Genomic DNA, 18,157 nt, shown 5'->3' on the forward strand with positions numbered 1-18,157 from the left:
GGCATTACGTTAATTTCTCCCACAACGTTTTATGATTGCATACCAAATCTGAGCTCCAAATACTCCCTCCAATGAAGGAAAACCTTCCATCAAAAGACTGGATCCAGTCTACTATATCTTCAGTTCACAGCAAATTCCAAAACTACGATGCTGCCTTTCCCGATGCTGAAGTTATAAAATAACTTCAGGGAGAGGTTCTGGCCAGATCTGTGACTGAGTTTATAGCATGGCTGCCTGCCTAGCCATCGCTTGCCCAGAAAGATCAGCCGTGCTGGGGATGCAATGAGACAGTCTCAGTTGCCACAGAGCCATTGCCACAAGGTAACGCCAAGAAATCACATTACCATTAACAAAACAACTGGGTATATAAATCCAAATGAATAACTCCTTGTGGTAACTTCAGCAACTCTAAAATCAGTACAGGTATCAGAAGTCCCTGCATCTAATATTCATTTTTTTAAAAGAAGCCAAAAGTCACCCCATAGTTATGTGAATCAGTCTTTTGGATCATTCTCAGTTAAGCATCTTTCACCATTTGTAAACAAAGAGAACACCCACTTGTTTAAAATCTGTGAGCATTGGAATAAGCAAGCAACATAACGGGAGTCTTGTAGCAAGCCCCAAATGAGCAACATGTGCCTGCTGTACGAGTTTAATGAATCTGGAAACCTGACAGTTGTGAAAAGAAATGGAACGTGTTAGTTAGTGTCAGGGAAAACTGTTACACGCTATTACCTTTCAGCACAGAGCAGCCTCAGGCATCAGAAAAAGGGAGGAAAAGGAGACACAGAGGAAAGGATGATGCGAGCTAAATTGGCAGTGTGGTCAGAATATAGTCTAGCACAGAGATCCTCAGAAGATTTAATCGTTTTTGCACACAGACCTCTGGAGGAAAATGGGCTACCTTGTAATGCTCCTGCCATGGGCGTCCCTTGCTAAAACCATGCTACATGAAAACAGAATGTTGGTTCCGCATGGAGCCACATCAAAAGAATCCATGCAGTTATGCTAGTATCTTGAAAAGACTCAAGTTTAGTTAGTGTTTTGTTTTCTTGTTGTTGAAAGGAGGTACAATGGCGGACCCTACTTCCTGGCTGCTGACACCCATCACGCCATCAACACCCATCACGCCTGACACACCCATCAACACCCATCACGCCTGACACAGGCTAGCCTGCAGTCTAGTTGGATCGCAGGAACCTCTGGAAGGCTACAGGCTCCCCACTCCTTCTTTCTTCTTTACCTCCCAATGGATTTTACTTTCTATAGGGCATGGGGCACCCTGCACAGTCAATAAGCCCCAAACCATCCCTCTGTCTCCTAGGCAGCCTTGTTACTTCTGGTTCTGGTGCAGCCCCTGCTCACGGCTGGCCATTGACCACGTGCTTGATGTCAGTCCCGGCAAACATCAGCTACAGCCAAGCTGTCTGCCCTCCATAACCCTTTACTTTGGTCCATTTAAGTGAATGGGTATCACTTAATACTCCACCTACCAAAATAACATATATTTTGCTCAAATAAAATAAAAAAATAAAATTTTAATACGAAAGAGAAGTACCTGTATTAGGTTAACCCTGATACAAAACACTTTTGTCAGTAATTTTTTCAGGAGCTGCTGGAAAGGACAATGAAAGTGTCTGATTGTTAGCGACTCCTAATTGGCTAGAATCACCCATGTTCCCAATAAAAAATGCTGCCCTCATTCTAAATGAGGTTTCTTTACCCTTAGAGGAGTCAGCACACAGCAGACTATGATGTTCTTCACAGCACTGAAACATCGTCACATCCAATTAATGACCCCTGCTTGGCTGGGATCATTCAAGCAGAAACGAAAAGGAGCAGAGGGGAGAAACTGTGGCCACAAACAGCCACAGAAAAGGGGTGTTTTGCCCCCAAAGGATGGTTTATACACACTCGTTCAGATTCTGTTCTTTTTATGGGAAAAGTGAGCCTGCAGAATATTGGCTTGCCAAGCCAAGCAGTAGACAAGAAAAAATACTGTAAAAAGATACTGTTCAATAAAACAGATTCTTGTCTATTGCTGCAAAGTTCACTAACAGTAAAAACCTGAAAATGTATTAATTTTAAAAAAGCAATATATTTTAACATTTGGCGGCTGTTTCCATATACTGTATGGGCAACAATTGAATGATTTAACATGTTTTCAATGTGATTGATAAAATACAGAAAGAGCTCATCACTACAAATCTTCAATTATATTGTTACACGTCACCCCAATCTCCGCCACACGGTGCAAGATTCCAGGGGTATCGGGCACACTTACTAGAGTCTGTATTCCCTTTTGGGATAATGAGGCACAACAAAGACTGTGGTGTCTTCATGATATGTGGTTTATTTACACGTATATACAACCTGAACCCAGATGGAAGGATTGGAGAGCATTCACATCCTAAGCGGGGCTTGTCCTTCCTAGCAGCACAGCATTGGATAGAGGCATCATAAAGTACCAAACCCGTGTCTCTCTGTAACATATGGCTTCAGCCAGCCAACAAGGAGTTCTACCCATCCTTCTCACTGCTAAGTGACAACAAGGACCTCTCCTCAGCGTACATCATTCAAAGTTGAAACCCTAAACCAGCACCCAGCAAAGAAGGGACCCCACTCTCCCTCAACTGGTGGTCCTTGCTCCTGCCACACTCATTTAGACTAGTCTGCTTTCTCTGGTCCCCAACACCGAAAGATGCTAACTAAAAACTCCCCAGGCAGATGGCAGAGGCCAATATGCACCAGAGAACCCTGGCAAATCACTGGATTAAGATCACTTCTTAAAATAAGATCCTCTGGTTCTATCTGCTCCAATTGACCCAAGAGGCAAGAAACAGGCTGCTTCAAACAACACACGACTTCTTTCAAATTGCAGCTATCAAATGCACTCGACACAAGTTCATTCTCGTCCATTTGGAACATTCTTTTGTGCACCAAACTGAATTCATTCCTTACTAAGAATCCGCTCCAGTAGCTCAGAAATATCCTTTATTAGAACAGTGCATTTACATTCCATTCTCTTTTCTTGGTGGTTTTTCCACGGGATTTCTCTCGCTTCCCTCTCCCTTTTCCCTTCTGCGTTGGTTTGCCCTTACTTTCTTTAGCCATTCTAAAATAATCAGGCTTCGGGCTTCGGAAGAAACTGCTGTGGGAACGTTTTTCTAAGTCCTGGATAAAAAATGATCATTTCTGTCCTGAACTACTTAAAAGCAAAACAAATAAATAAATTATATCACAAAAGAATAGGACAGACAGAAACAAATAGAAAAGTTCAGGAAGGGAAAGGAAATTAAGTCCTTCTCTCCCACCCCCCACCCAGCACTTTTGCCAGCAGACTGAACTTTAAATATAAAAGCTACAGAGACAAGTATGTGTTTGTTCTCACAACATTATTTCCTGCAGTTCCATAGCCTTTTTGTCTTACATTCTCCCTTATGCTTCTGCGTTGACACTTATCACTTCCAAAATCTCAATAAATACAGTTAGTTTTTTTAAAAAAGCAATCTATTTGCTCAAGACTAGACAGCTTCATCGAGGAATGAGACTGAAGTATTAGCTTTGGTTTACCCCTGATAAATGAAAATCACAAAGATGAAAGCTTCCTAATAAGTTTGGTAACCACCTTATTGAAACTTATTGTAACCATATTTTGAAACTGCTTGGAAATGCACTTCAATGTGAAGTCTACACCTTTACCTGCATCCTCACTGATATCACGTATGATGTCAGGTGGGACGGGGAGGGCGTGGTTTGGAAAAAACAGTCTCACAAGCAAAAGGTTCCCTTGCACTGCTCTAGTCTAGAGACTATGCCATTTAACATGAGGTTATAAAGGGCTACAGTGGGGATGCAGGTGGTGCTGTGGTCTAAACCACGGAACCTCTTGGGCTTGCTGATCAGAAGGTTGGCGGTTCGAATCCCCGCAACAGGGTGAGCTCCCGTTGCTCTGTCCTAGCTCCTGCCAACCTAGCAGTTCAAAAAGCACACCAGTGCAAGTAGAGAAGTAGGTACCACTGTGGCAGGAAGGTAAACAGCGTTTCCATGTGCTCTGGTTTCCATCATGGTGCTCCGTTGCACCAGAAGTGGGTTAGTCATGCTGGCCACATGACCCGGAAAGCTGTCTGTGGACAAATGGCAGCTCTGTGGACAAACACCGGCTCCTTTGGCCTGAAAGCGAGATGAGCGCCGCAACCCCATAGCCGCCTTTGACTGGACTGAACCGTCCAGGGGTCCTTTACCTTTACCTTACCTATAAAGGGCTACAGTAAAATATTTAAACCAGGAATACACAGCCCATCTTTTCGGGTTAAATACTGAAAGTATCTTTTGCAACCATTCTTTTTTTCTAATTTCCATTTTTTAGCACTTTTAAGTATGCTGAGAGGTTAGATGTTACACATATATCCAGTCCGCAAACGCTTTTGCCCAGCCATTTCCCCCCTACCCTGGTATGTTTAGCAATGAACATTTTTTGTAAATCTCACTTATAATTGTTACCTTCAGATATCTGAATAGAAGCTATATCACGTGAAATAAAAGTTTTCATGGCATTGTAGCTGAACCCAAAAACAGGGCTGCCACATTAACATTCTCTATAGCATTACTGTATAAAACTATGAACAATACAGTCTCTTCACAGCTTCTGGGCTGATTTCCTCCTCCTCTTCTTCTTCTTCTTTTCTTCGCTATCGTAATACTTCATGTGCATACTTCCAAGAAAGACTCATGAACACATAAGTTCATTAAGGAAGTGAGAGAATCAATTGTAAAATGGAAAAGGCCGAGTGAGGTCATATTTCAAAGAGATTAATACGGTACATTCCATTATGTTGTAATCAGTTTCTCCCTTTCATCCTGCAAGCTACAATGGGTTATTCTAATTCAGAAAATGGGTAATTTTGCCTCTTTTATTGTATCCCCCTTCCTGAGAAGAGTGAGGATTTCAAATGTGCTGCAGGCAGTTTGCATTTAGCATGGCCTTTGGTGCAGACACTGTAGTGATGCTGCTGACCATTTTTCTCCTTAATAAGAAAAACATTCAAATGCTACTAATATTGCTGCCTTGGCAAACTGCACTTAATAGATGAGACTTGCCCTGTACGTGACATATGGAACATTAATCAATAGTGAATTTTATTTCAATTTATTATGGTTGCTGTCTGACTGGGCGGGGGGGAGGGGGGAAACAGCTTACACTGCTAAAAAATGCCCTGCACTGTAAATGCACTAACAGCACAAGGTTTCAGGAGAAAAAAATCCTTATTTGGATTAAAAAGTATTTCCAGTTTGCCATTTAATTAAGACTGCCAAAGCTACAGTCAGGGTGAAAACAAAAAAACCTCCAAATCAAATTAGGGTGGTAAGCAATTTTTATGATATTATTTAACGTTCTTATATTTGAGAGCTCTTATTCTTATAAGGCAGATTTATTACACTTCACTCTTTCAGAATGGCAGAACTGATATATATCTGAATAATTCATAATAAATTACTTTAATCTTTCTTTCATTTAGGACACATGTGCCTCCTTTAAAAAAAAAGAAAGGAAGGGGGGGAAGATGGTCATTAATCAGAGTCCCCTGTGTCCTAACCTAAGCAATTGCCAGGCGAAAACAGACTCATCAAGCTGTCTCCTTACAGAAATTCCTTGGTAAAGACTCTGCATACTAGCCCACAGGAGGTTTCGCACCTTCCAAGTCACTGGGCAATGCTGATTTCTTTACTCTATCTATGGTGTGTGGCTTGACCTAGCCCTGTAAGACAAAGACACTTATAATAAGGTGTTGTGAAGACAAAGCCCTTTCAAATTCAGTTTTACCCAAAGTGATGGGTGCTAAAGAAGATGTCACTAAGCAAATTACTTGTTAGGGAGCTTTTTAAAACCCAGATACCTAACTAAGTGCAACTGATGTATCTATTGCCTTTGCTAATGCTCATTTCCAAAAGGAGATACTAATTTCTCCCAGCCTGCCTTCAGCTATCTTTGTTTTATATTGGATCATGTTTTTTTTAAATTATTATTATTATTATTATTATTATTATTATTATTATTATTATTATTATTTAATGCAGGGACGTGGGTGGCACTGTGGATTAAACCACTGTGCCGCTTGGGCTTGCCAATTGAAAGGTCGGTGGTTCGAATCCCCACAACGGGGTGAGCTCCTGTTGTTCAGTCCCAGCTCCTGCCAACCTAGCAGTTCGAAAGCACGTCAAAGTGCAAGTAGATAAATAGGTACCGCTCTGGCGGGAAGGTAAACGCCGTTTCCATGCGCTGCTCTGGCTCGCCAGAAGCGGCTTAGTCGTGCTGGCCACATGACCCGGAAAAACTGTTTGCGGACAAACATTGGCTCCCTCGGACAGTAAAGCGAGATGAGCACCGCAACCCCAGAGTCATTTGCGACTGGACTTAATTGTCAGGGGTCCCTTTACCCTTTACCTTTTTATTATTAATGCAATATTGTTATTGATGTACTCTTGACTTTGAACACGACCTCGAGGCTGCTGCCGGAAACAGTATAAAAATGTGGTAATAAATAAGTAACACATCTCACTAGCTTTAACCTTCTTTTCTACCTGCCCATTTGTTTCACAGCTTGTTACAGGGTTCTTAATCTTTAAATAAGAGCTTTCCCCTTCGTAATCAGCCTGCTCCCTCCTGCGTGATACATTAAGAACTGCTGGAAAATCTAATACAGTGGTGCCCCGCAAGACGAATGCCTCGCAAGACGAAAAACTAGCTAGACGAAAGGGTTTTGCGTTTTTTGACGAATTTCCCTATGGACTTGCTTCGCAAGACGAAACGTCTTGCAAGTTCTTGCGAGTTTGTTTCCTTTTTCTTAAAGCCGATAAGCCGTTAATAGCCGCTAAGCCGCTAATAGCTGTGCTTCGCAAGACGAAAAAACCGCAAGACGAAGAGACTCAAGGAACGGATTAATTTCGTCTTGCGAGGCACCACTGTACACAAAGTAGTACCTTAATTTACTAACCCTTGAAACGATTCCTTAAATGAAGTCATAAGACTGCATATTAAAAGCTAAGAAAACCAGGAACGCTACCAGTTTGTCCATTTACAATCAAATTCCATAGGATGCTGTTTACACTCTTACAAGCCACGTATGAAAATCAATAGCACCAGAAATATTACTGGTGTTTACCTAAAGGCCTCATCCTTGTAGAACTGAATATTCTATATCAGAGCGGTCCAAGTTTTCATACCAAGTGCATCGCAAGAGCTCTTAGACATGGACCGCACACAACCTTGTCATGCCGGGGGGGGGGGGAGAGCAAGGCCAAAATGTGATGCCCCCCACAACCGTTGTGCTGCCTTCCCAAAGCCAGATTAAGTGTAGCGCTGGGCTTTGGGACGGAGGCACAAGGCTGCAGCAGGGTCCTACAGCCCACCTATCTCCTCAAAGCTGGGAAAGTGCTAACTAGGCTCTGGAAAGGAGAAAGGAGGACTCTAGGACCCTGTTGGATCCTCATGCCTCCTTCCCATAGCTCCCCCCCCCAAGCTTTGGGAAGGCAATGCAAGGCCTGCAGGGGAGGGGGTCAAATGTGGATGAGGGCCACTGAGAAAGGCCTTGAGGGCCACACGTGATCCTCAGGCCACATGTTGGACCGTCCTGCATTATATATATATTCTACACACTACAATTAATTAAAATTTATTTTAAAAACCTGATGCCTACAAACTTCAGTCAAATTTGTGCACGAAAAGGAGTTTTAACAATTCAGTAAATAGATGATAATTTAGTAGTGCTGCTGGGTAGGCAACAGGGTCTCCTTCAGCATAGTGCTTCCATCATTCTGGACCTTGCTGGCTGGGACATAGGACTTTGAATTCAATAACATATGGAAGGCACCGTGTTAGTTACCCCTGCAGTAGCTGATGCTTCTGTAACTGTTTCATACTTATAGAAATACTCCTATTTGCTCCCTGCTGACTGACAAGGAGATAACGCTTTGTTTGCACATGCTGAGCAACAGAAAATGATAGCGCCTTGTTTGCAATAGTTACCTGCAGCCAAATTAATAAAGTGCAGACTACCATACTGATTTTGTGGTTAGGCAGGTAAGTGTGTGAAGAAGGGGGGGCCTGGAATATATATGGATCTGGGCTTAATAGAACAGCCTCCAGACAGAACTTTTGACCGCTAGTTAAACATTTATCAGGAGCTTGCGTTTGCAAGCTGCAAAAAACCAAGCTAATCAAATTCCACTTCAACTGACTATCCAACTTTATTGCTCCATAGTGACACTAATTTCATCAAACAATTAAAGAAGGAAATCCGCACTGTTACTAAGAGGATATTGGGTTGGCTATTGCTTTCCCCGAGATTTAATAAAACTATTAAGAGATGGAACTACAAGGATTGATGTATTTAAAGAAATAGGGGAAATTCGCACACCGCTTCTAAAAATCCGTAAGAAATCCAGCAGGGCCAGAATGCAGCTGCACGAATACTCTGGGTGCCGCACGGTCAAGCAATGTTGGTTGCAACCACTATAATTTTAAATGTCGTGGGTCAGTTCTTCACACCTATATCAACCTGCCCACACTCTGAGGTCAGCAATGAAGACCTTTGCTGCAGAAGCTCCAAAATTCTGGCATTCATTGCCCACCAAGACCTATCAAGTCACAACCCTGCAGCTTTCAGGAAATACCTGGAGACATACCTTTTCTCAGAGGTTTTAGGTGTTGTTATTTGAAGCAGACCTTAGTGACTTTCTTTCTACTTGGCTTTATTTTGGTCATCTTGACAGTTGCCAGTTTTTTCACGTTTTACCAATGAGTATTTTTGCGTATTTTTTGCATTTCACTGGAATGTTTTATAAATCATTCTTAGAAGTTTGTTTAACTTCATATAGTTGTTTGTCACCTTCTGGGAAATTTATCAAATAAACCAAACAAACAACAACTTTACACGTTTCATACTCTGTAGCTACCTGGGCCCATTGTGAGATAGAAATGTAAATGACTTGGATTTAATTTCTCTCCTTTCTTTCTTTTTCTGCTGGGGTTACCTAATGTTTTGGTAAAATCTGTCTTGTGCGTAATCTGCTTATCAATAAAAGATGTCAGTACATTTATTAAGAATCAGCCATTTTTAGCTGAAAGGGTATTGTCACGATCATGGGTAGGCAAACTAAGGCCTGGGGCCGGATCTGGCCCAATTGCCTTCTAAATCCTTTTACATGAGTAGAATGTGTGCTTTTATTTAAAATGCATCTCTGGGTTATTTGTGGAGCATAGGAATTCGTTCATTCCCCCCCCCAAAAAAAATAGTCCGGCCCCCCACAAGGTCTAAGGGACAGTGGACCGGCCCCCTGCTGAAAATGTTTGCTGACCCCTGGTCAAGATGAACAGAAATCTAGTCTACATAGGGAAAGTCAAGTATAACTATAACCACATTTTCTAAATGTTTGGGAATTACTATCTTACAAGACTTATAACCCAAAGTCATCAGATTGATCATACAATGAGTGGAGAGAGTGATAACCCTTGTCCTGCTGATTAGATTGGATCAGCTGAGGAAGAGGGGTGTGGTCTTTGCATGTTGGTGTGCTCTATGCCTATACAAGCAAGAGTATGTGGTGACTACACCAAATACTTGCATGTGGCCCTTGGTGTGATGGAATGTAGAAAAAAAAACCTTAGCCACCCCTGCTCTAGAAATTGTCTAGGATTAACGGGGGGGGGGGGAGTTCCCAACACCCAACGTCAGCAAAGCCTGTCCCTATCATGGCATAATCAAGTCCGCTGGAAGAAGTGGTCAGCACACACAATGCCAAGGAGCCTCTCAAGTCCAGAAACGCCTATGCTTTGATTAATTTCATCCAGTATAAACTATATATACTATTAAGAAACAACCTTACTCGTCGCCAACTATGCTAAATAGTGAAGAGTTTTTCCGTCCAACCAAAGTCAGGACTTTGGTGCGGAAAGGGAGCATGGAAATTCACTGCAAAAATGAAAATAAAACAACACCCGCAGGACACCCACTTTGTCAGTGAATTCTGCACTAGGACACCCAAGTTGATGGATACCAAACAAAAAACTGAAGGGTTTAGGAAAGGCAATTATGAACTTGCCCGTTTGCCCTCTGCTCTAATGAAGACGAGACGTTTCTCCAGGAGAAAGAGTCAGGCTACAGAAAAATGAAACTTCAAGAGTAAATAAAGGACTCAAGGAATGAAATTAAACACTACATCCAGAATCTACAGCAAAAGCTTCCAACATCCTAGGTTCCTTCCCTCCTGCCAAAAAAAGGACAACGTTCCAACAAATCAGCCTGATTGCTCATAAATACACGTTATTCTCAGCACATCTTCTTTAAGGTTATGTGGAGAAGCTCTGGAAGGTTAAGATTGGGATGGAAGGTGAAATCAGCTTATTCCAAAGATAAAACTTTATTTCCATCTTTTATTATCCTCCACGAATGTTGCCTTACTCTTGAATTTATTGTTAGTGTGGGTTGCTAGCAGATGTCTGTAATATACTTTGAATACTTCTGCAAAAACTGCACACGCTGATAAATAAAATGCTTCCACTTTTTACCCAGCATATGGCTTTATTCTTTGATATTTCTATGAAAATATTTCTTTTCCAAAACGAAAACTTCAGCAGAATCCCCAAACTCAGCCATATTTCAGTCTAATAGTAACTGTGCTACGACGCTTCCAGTAGTATTGCACTGCATATATAACAAGCAGTTATGCCCTTCAGAGTCTCCTTTGTAGTTCCTAAAGTAACTGTGTGCTAACATTTAACTTTCTTAATGGATGTAAAATGCATTTATAAATACCCGCTTGAGGATTTGTATTAAAACAACAGCAGAATTGTTTGGTTTGGTGAAACCATGCGCTCACCAATTAAAGCTCAGAATCTTCAAAACTGAATACTATATGCAATGAGGGCAGACAACTCACAACCTTCCAGATTTTTATTCATTCATTCATTCATTCATTCTATTTACATCCAATAGTGGATGGCTTGGTAGGGTTGTCACCATGTTTGCACTGTGCCCACCTCCCCACCACCTTGCCACTCTCCCTCTCCTTGCCTGTAAGTTGCAGCGACTCAACCATCATGAGCTCAGGTGAGCATCACCGCCCCACCCCACCCCACCGTCCACTACTGTTTATATCCCACCACAACAGGCCCATGCAGGGAGGGGGACAACCCAGTACACTTGCCCCGGGTTCCGATGGCTAAGCTGGCCAGGGGGTCCCACTTGGGCCGGCCCCTTTTTCATTTCATTTCATTTCATTTCATTTCATTTCATTTCACTTTTAAATTTTACACCACCTTTTATACCACAAATACAATTTCAAACACAAACTTTCAAATCCTTCCGTCTGAGCATACTGTTATCCAAATGCCTGCTGAAAGAGGAAGGCATTCTGTTGGTGCCAGAAAATATACTGGGTAGGAGCAACCTCTGGAAGCCTTTGAGTTCTGGAACTCTGCCAATGATAGCACTCTGAAGAGCCTCCACAGTTGACCTCAGAATCTGGGTAGGGCTTGGGGTGCAGGCAGGGGCGTAGCTAGGTACTCTGGTACCCGGAGCGGCAGGGGTGGGGCGATCCACCCACGGGGCGGGGTGATCCGCGCACAGGTGTGCCATGGCGAACAACACACAGGGGCGCCACGGCGATCCGCCCAGGGGGTGGCGCTGTGAGCTGCCCACGGAGTCTGCCTGGCGGACGCAAGCCCTACACTGCTCTTTCAGGCAGCGCAGGGCCCCGAGCCACCGCATCACTCCCAGGAGAGACACGTGGCTCGGGCACGCTGCAAGCCAGGCCCCACAGTGTGCCATTTTGTCAGCCCTCTCAAGGTTGACACCCGGGCCAGGCCGCACCCCCCTTCCTATGCCCCTGGGTGTGGGGAGAGATGTTCCTTCAGATACCCAGGTTTTTGGACTCACCTCTAACTACTGGCCATGTTGACTGGGGTTTAGGGGACCTAGAATCCAATAACATACAGAGATCCACACGTTTTCCGCTTCTGTTTTTTGCAATGTTGATTAGAAAGACCAAAGCTTTAAGCGTCAAGTCATGTTCTTCTATCTTTTTTTAATAAAAAAAATCCACATGTTATCACAAGTCACTCCTCTGCTGGCTAAAGCAAGTGGGGTTTTCCATCTTACCCTCAGAAGGAAGACGAGATGTGCGGGGGGAGGGGGCAACAGGACTATGCAAGAAACACGAAAGGATTGTGTGGCAAAAGCAACAGCTCTAGCTCAAAAGTTAAAAGGCGTACTGGCAGTTTCTGGCCTGCGGAAATTATGCTGAGCACTTCGTACATGCTTGCCCCATGAAAAATGTTTGCACACTATTTTTTTAAATCCTTGACTACAGATTGAAATCTGCAAGGAATGGCTGGGAGATTGGAAGTGGGGGCCTTCTCTCTCCCCCCCCCCAGTTTTCTGGACCCTGTAATGAAGTGCTTGTGGGTCTTTTGTGCAATATGAACAAAGTGTGGTCTACTTTTTTGAGATCAGTCTTGGCCCACATCAGTTTTGAAGGCCAGTGGATGTGGGGTCCTCCTGCTAATTTTCTGCATTGCCCAGTCTCAACATTTCATAGCAACTATGCTTTCCTACAGCCTTTTGAAACAATTCTCAACTACACCTGCACTTCGAAGGTTACAGATATTTATAATCGCATCATACATACATTACGGATACCTTGAGCAATTCAAAATCTCCTTAAAGCCTGGGGGAAGAGGGTAATAGAAACATATACATAGAACATACAAAATGGTACCCAGAGGCTGGCAATTCAAAAAGCCGTAAAATCCATTAAGGATATTTTAAAGAGCATTTAATTTCACTTGGAAGCATTTTGATACCAATTAAGGCCTTTATGGAGAGCCCTAATGCATATAAACAAAAAATGGAGTTTTCCGGTAGAGTTATGAGGCGGAATGACCAGGATTTGCCAGATCCATTGTGATAAATGGCTTGCTATGATGCAAACTATAAAACTTTTTTTATATAATAAAAAACAAGTCAGAACAATTATAAAATTGATGCTATAGACACAATGATGAATGGAAGAAGGTGAAGTGTTAGAAGACCTAGCACCATACACAAAAATCATTGATTTTTCTTTGATTACTGCTTAGGTGATCAGAGTGTATTAGGTACTTGTTGTCTGCCTGCCCTGTGTTTTATTAATGTTCCAGATCAGACACCCAATTTGGAAATCAATGCTTACTTCATCATTTTTTCTCTGAAAGCTTCTATTATTCACAATTGATTTAACAGAAATGAAAGGCTTGCCATTAACAAGAGCCAGCTGCTGACACTTCGAAGATGAATTATTGAACTTCTGAAAGTGAATTAACTGAACCATCATCAAGACTATTGTTTGATGTTACTCCCACTGAAGCCAGCATAGTTATAATTACAGAAGCGACACAACCCAAACTAGCCTCTGGGTCCCCTTCCCAAACCAAAAGTGAAGAAGAGAACAGGGAAACTAGAGAGAGCTGGAACTGATTGTCTCTTTGCCTTCATTGGTTTTACAAATTCCTACCAATTCATCTCAAAATGTGGAGACAAAGTTACTTCAGCATTCAAGCATATATTTTTTTCATTATAAAAGGGCATACAGTATTTAAGTAAGACCGCCAAATATTTTTAACTGAATGATAAATATCCAGATGTCAGGAAACATAAACGGTTTTGTGCCTATTCAAGTTTGCTGCTAGAGAAAATAAAACCTGCAAGACCATTCCCATTATGTTAACTCTCCAGCCTAACCCAAAATCTACATAAAACACATACGTTCTTTTGATTCACAAATTAGGCAAGAGAATTTCATCTTAATTTCAAATAGCTGGTTCTAAACATTACCAGTTGACAGACAGTGGCATCAGCCTTGATGGTCTTAAGAAAAAAGTATAGAGATCTACTAGTCGTAGGTTATTAAAAATAAATAAAAAATGATTCCTTATAATTGATTCTGTGTGATGAGAACAGGAGACATTCAGATTTCTCCTAGCCAAATATTCTACCAATAAACAGATACAGACACTTTGCCAATAAACATATAAATTAATCAGGCTTTCCTTATTTTTGTATTTACTGGACATAGGGATCAACTAAAGCACATATATGCTCATCAAATGCTTGATTCAAAATGTGATTAACTCATAAAAATCAACAACTTTTTTATTCCCACAGCCAACTTCAGATATATCAGAAATCCAATTCTCAAAGAGTGGCAAACCCCCAACAAAATTTGCTTGCCTATTCTTCAGGCCAAGCCAGATGTGATGTGAAAGATCCAGATTTAAGATTCCCCACATTTTTATTTCATTTTTGTTCATTAGCAGCCACAAGTAGTTTTAGGATGTGGTACTATGCAGAAGAGTATTTAACCCTTTCTCAGATGCAAATCACTCCCCTTGCCCAGCAGTTGTTAGTAGCTTCACAGGGTAATCTGCCCTTGTTTTTTCGCCCTGACCAGATAATAGTAGCTGCAGCAGGCAGGGGAAAACATGGGAGTAATGGATTAAACGTTCTCTCCTAGAGCATCAGATCTGCAAACTTCAAAGCTGTCCTAGGGGTCTCCTAATGAGCAAAATAAAAACCATGGGAGAGTCTAATCACAATCTCCCACCAGTGCTTAAAATATGTTTATTTGGGATACTAGTTGCACAAATACACAGTCTCCCTCTGTCAACCTCACATAAACATTGAAGAGCATATTAACTGAATTATGTGTTCCTGCACTTGATGTTAACTTTTCAGTGGACAAAATGTCTATTTCTGAATTAGTCAGGTAGCTGATGTGGTGTTAAGGCACATGCAACGATGCTAAGGCACATTTCTCCAACCATGCTCCCAGCTCCTTGATTATGTGTTTCTGTGGATTTCAGTTGGTATATAATTTTAGCTTTTTTTTTAAAGGGTCCTTATTTCTACACCTGTTGGCTGGAGAAAGGACACAGTCTATATAAAGAATTCCTGCCACTCAGGATTCCTCAGAATTTGGTTCTAAGTGACAGTTAATTTAATCCAGCCTGATATACTCACAATGGAACATTTATGTACATTTATAAATATATCCAGCGGAATTATCTTAATTGTAACTGATCGTATGTGAGATCAGTTACATTTTCTCCAATAAATGTACCTCTAATCTAATCTTGAAATTTCCCCAGGTCACACAATTTATCAGTTTGGGGAGAGCTGGAAATTCCAAAAGGTTTGCCTGACTGCCATTTCCAAATAAGGTTTGCCAACCATGATTTTAAAAACAAACAAACAAACAAACAAAGGGTTCACAACATTTAAATAGTTTAGAACTGAAGCCAACTTTTTTATACTAAGAAATCTACATCTACAAAATCAACAAGGGCAGTTTCTCAGCCATTTTACCCACCCATCTACTGTTTGATTTGACTAAATTTTCATAGGCTTATTGAATAAGCTGTAAAGTTTGTGGCCAAAGGCACTCTTTTGCGTTTTCCAAGTCACACTTTGAGGGAGGGACCTAATAGACATGAGATATACTTCTTCAGCTAGTTGTTACAGTAATTTTTAGGACACAACAACAGATGCAGCAGGAAGGCTAAGTGCTTTGGGGATGCTGGACACGCCACAACGGCAAACTGTAGGCGAGTTCAAAAGTTCAGTTTGCGACTGTCATCACATGTTGCATGATGCCTGACATGCAGAACAGATAAAGGCCTGGGAGTGATAAGAGGTAATTGTGACTAATGACTTCTCACCTGACACACTGTTGACAGCACTTCCACACATTCGAGTTATCAAAGTGATCGTGTGAATAATGTAATGTATGAATTCACACTTAGGAATCCTATCTCTGAGAGGGAAAACTCAGGTTCCCTGTGCTATATTGCAAGAGACCAAATACAGATCTTTCCATGTAAGCTTGTCAAGAAGCTGGTGGAAGGAAAACACACAAGATGAGACAAGGTGAGAGAGAAAGGGATACATCTGGCGGTCTGCGTATCTTTGTACGCCACAAGAAAAAGAATTAGGGCAGTGCAAAGTGGATCTGAGAATGCAGCCAATCAAATAAAAATTCCATCTCCAAAAGACTCACTCTCAAGCATAACTGTGGACAAAACCAGGACTTATCTGAATTTTAAAACAGTAGCAAAGGGGTCATCCTGAACTACTGGCCATGCTTGTTGAGACTGTTGTGGGCAAACTCCAACAAGAGCCAAATAGCCACAGATTCCCTACCACTGCAACAGTGGCCGAGTACATCAGTTTATATTTTCCACCACTCCTGCATATTCGAACCAAGCTCCAACATGTTAGGAAAGGGCTTCTTAAGGTCAAACTGCACACATATAGGACCTTTCCTCCCATGACTGTTAGTATTAGGGAAATGATATTCATCCCAATCCTACTTAGGTGTCCTCCCCCCACCAGCATAATCCAGTTATGATTTTTTTTAAAAAAAGGCATGTTCATTATTTTCACACAATTACTTGAGTGTGTACCTTGATTCTTAGACAAAATGACTTCAAGGGAAATTTGAGCCCTTGTGCTTCTTCTCACCTTTGACATTAAGCCAGGCACAGCTCAATATTAAGAAATGCTTAATGCGCACCACTGTCATAGCCAATGAATTGTTCCTAGGCAAATCCTCCTTCCCTCGTGCAACAGAAAGCAGAATTTTGTGGCACTGACAATTGTACTCCTTGGTTCAATTGCTGAGAATACTCTTATAATTGCTCACTTGAAGAACATCTCTATATTATTGCTTAACATAGCTAAAACATCTCAAGCAGTGTTGCATACAGCAGAGTACCGGGCTGGTTCACATAACCTAACCATGGTTAAGCAAGTCGGAGAAAGCCATGAAATTACATACTTCCAAACCTCTCCCTTCCATAGCATTAATTCCACCGCCACCCTACTCCTTAATTGTGTTAACCGTTACACCAACATAAAACTTTAGCCATGGTTAAGTCTACATAGACACAAAGAGTGCTTTTGTTTAGAAAAATAGGTGCCAGTACTCACCATGAAGTTGTTACAGTAAGTGTCACACTTTTTAACAAAAAAAGAGAGGTGCCAGTATTTCATACTCTTGAGTACCCCCTGGAAAAAAGCCCTGGATACAAATTAGCATCAAATTCTAGTACCTTCTTAAGGAGGAACCTTGGTTGGCCTTAATTATGTTTAATGACAGTGCCAAATGCCCTCTTTAGAGAGAGTGGGGACCATTTAGGCTCCAAAAGAAGAGGAGTCAGCATGCTAGACCAGCTCCTGATTGCTTAACCATGGCAACATAATCCAGAATGTTACACGTCCACCAGGTCCATAACTTGATTCTTCTTTTAGAAATATTTTAAAGCTTAGCTTACCTCTCATTGCACCATAGCAACTGAAAAAGAGAGGGAAAGGAGCTGGGAAGATGGCACTTGACATGACTTCCACCTAGAAAAAGAGGAAGGAAGTTAAAGAACAAAACAACAATGTGGTTGACATTCCCAGCCTCCGTCATCATATAGAATCATAGTAAAAACAAATTCCTAGTAATCATCTCCTGTCCCATGAAAATGGCTAAAGGAGGCACTGAGTTTGAATGAGTTAATTTGTAACGTGTCCCCTTTATTTGTACAGTAATTATGTCCTGGAAATGTAAGGAGGACAGTACAAATTCAACAACTGGGTATATGGGGGGAGGGGGAAAACTCTAATTAACCAGTGTGTGTTTCATTTTATAATAAAATCTATTTTATGAATGTATCATACATTGAAAGCAGGACAATGAGCTCAGCAAACTATTTTAGGAAAACTGGTAGAAGGCACTATTAAATGTAAAATTAGAAAGGATATAGAAATAGGAGTCTCGTGGAAGAATAATAAAAAATAAAAATAAATTTTTATTTATATCCCGCCCTCCCCAGCCGAAGCCAGGCTCAGAGCGGCTAACAACAGTAAAATGATACAACATTCTAAAATCATTTCATTATAAAATCAGTTCAAATCAAATTAATGGCAACCACTGGGCTAGAATTCTGTGAGGACTGCCAATAAGAACCAGAATTGCTGAAGAGTAACCAGGATGGCTTCAGCGGCAGAAGGTCTTGAAGGGGCTGGAGGAACTACCCTATGGGGGAAAGTTACAACTCTTGGCATTTTTAGTTTAG

At 41.5% G+C, this 18,157-nt stretch overlaps 1 protein-coding gene across 3 annotated transcripts in view; it reads right to left on the reverse strand.

Moving 5' to 3' along the window:
• The window catches only part of RARB (retinoic acid receptor beta), a 343,954-nt gene that overhangs the window by 303,375 nt on the left and 22,422 nt on the right, over positions 1-18,157 (reverse strand). For all 3 annotated transcript variants that reach the window (XM_082193494.1, XM_082193493.1, XM_082193496.1), the window contains one exon: positions 17,369-17,441. The gene's annotated coding sequence lies outside the window, so the exon portion shown is untranslated. The remainder of the gene's footprint in view (positions 1-17,368; positions 17,442-18,157) is intronic.

The sequence above is a fragment of the Podarcis vaucheri genome (assembly GCF_965113315.1).
Source record: "Podarcis vaucheri genome assembly, chromosome: 12".
Lineage (NCBI taxonomy): Eukaryota > Metazoa > Chordata > Lepidosauria > Squamata > Lacertidae > Podarcis > Podarcis vaucheri.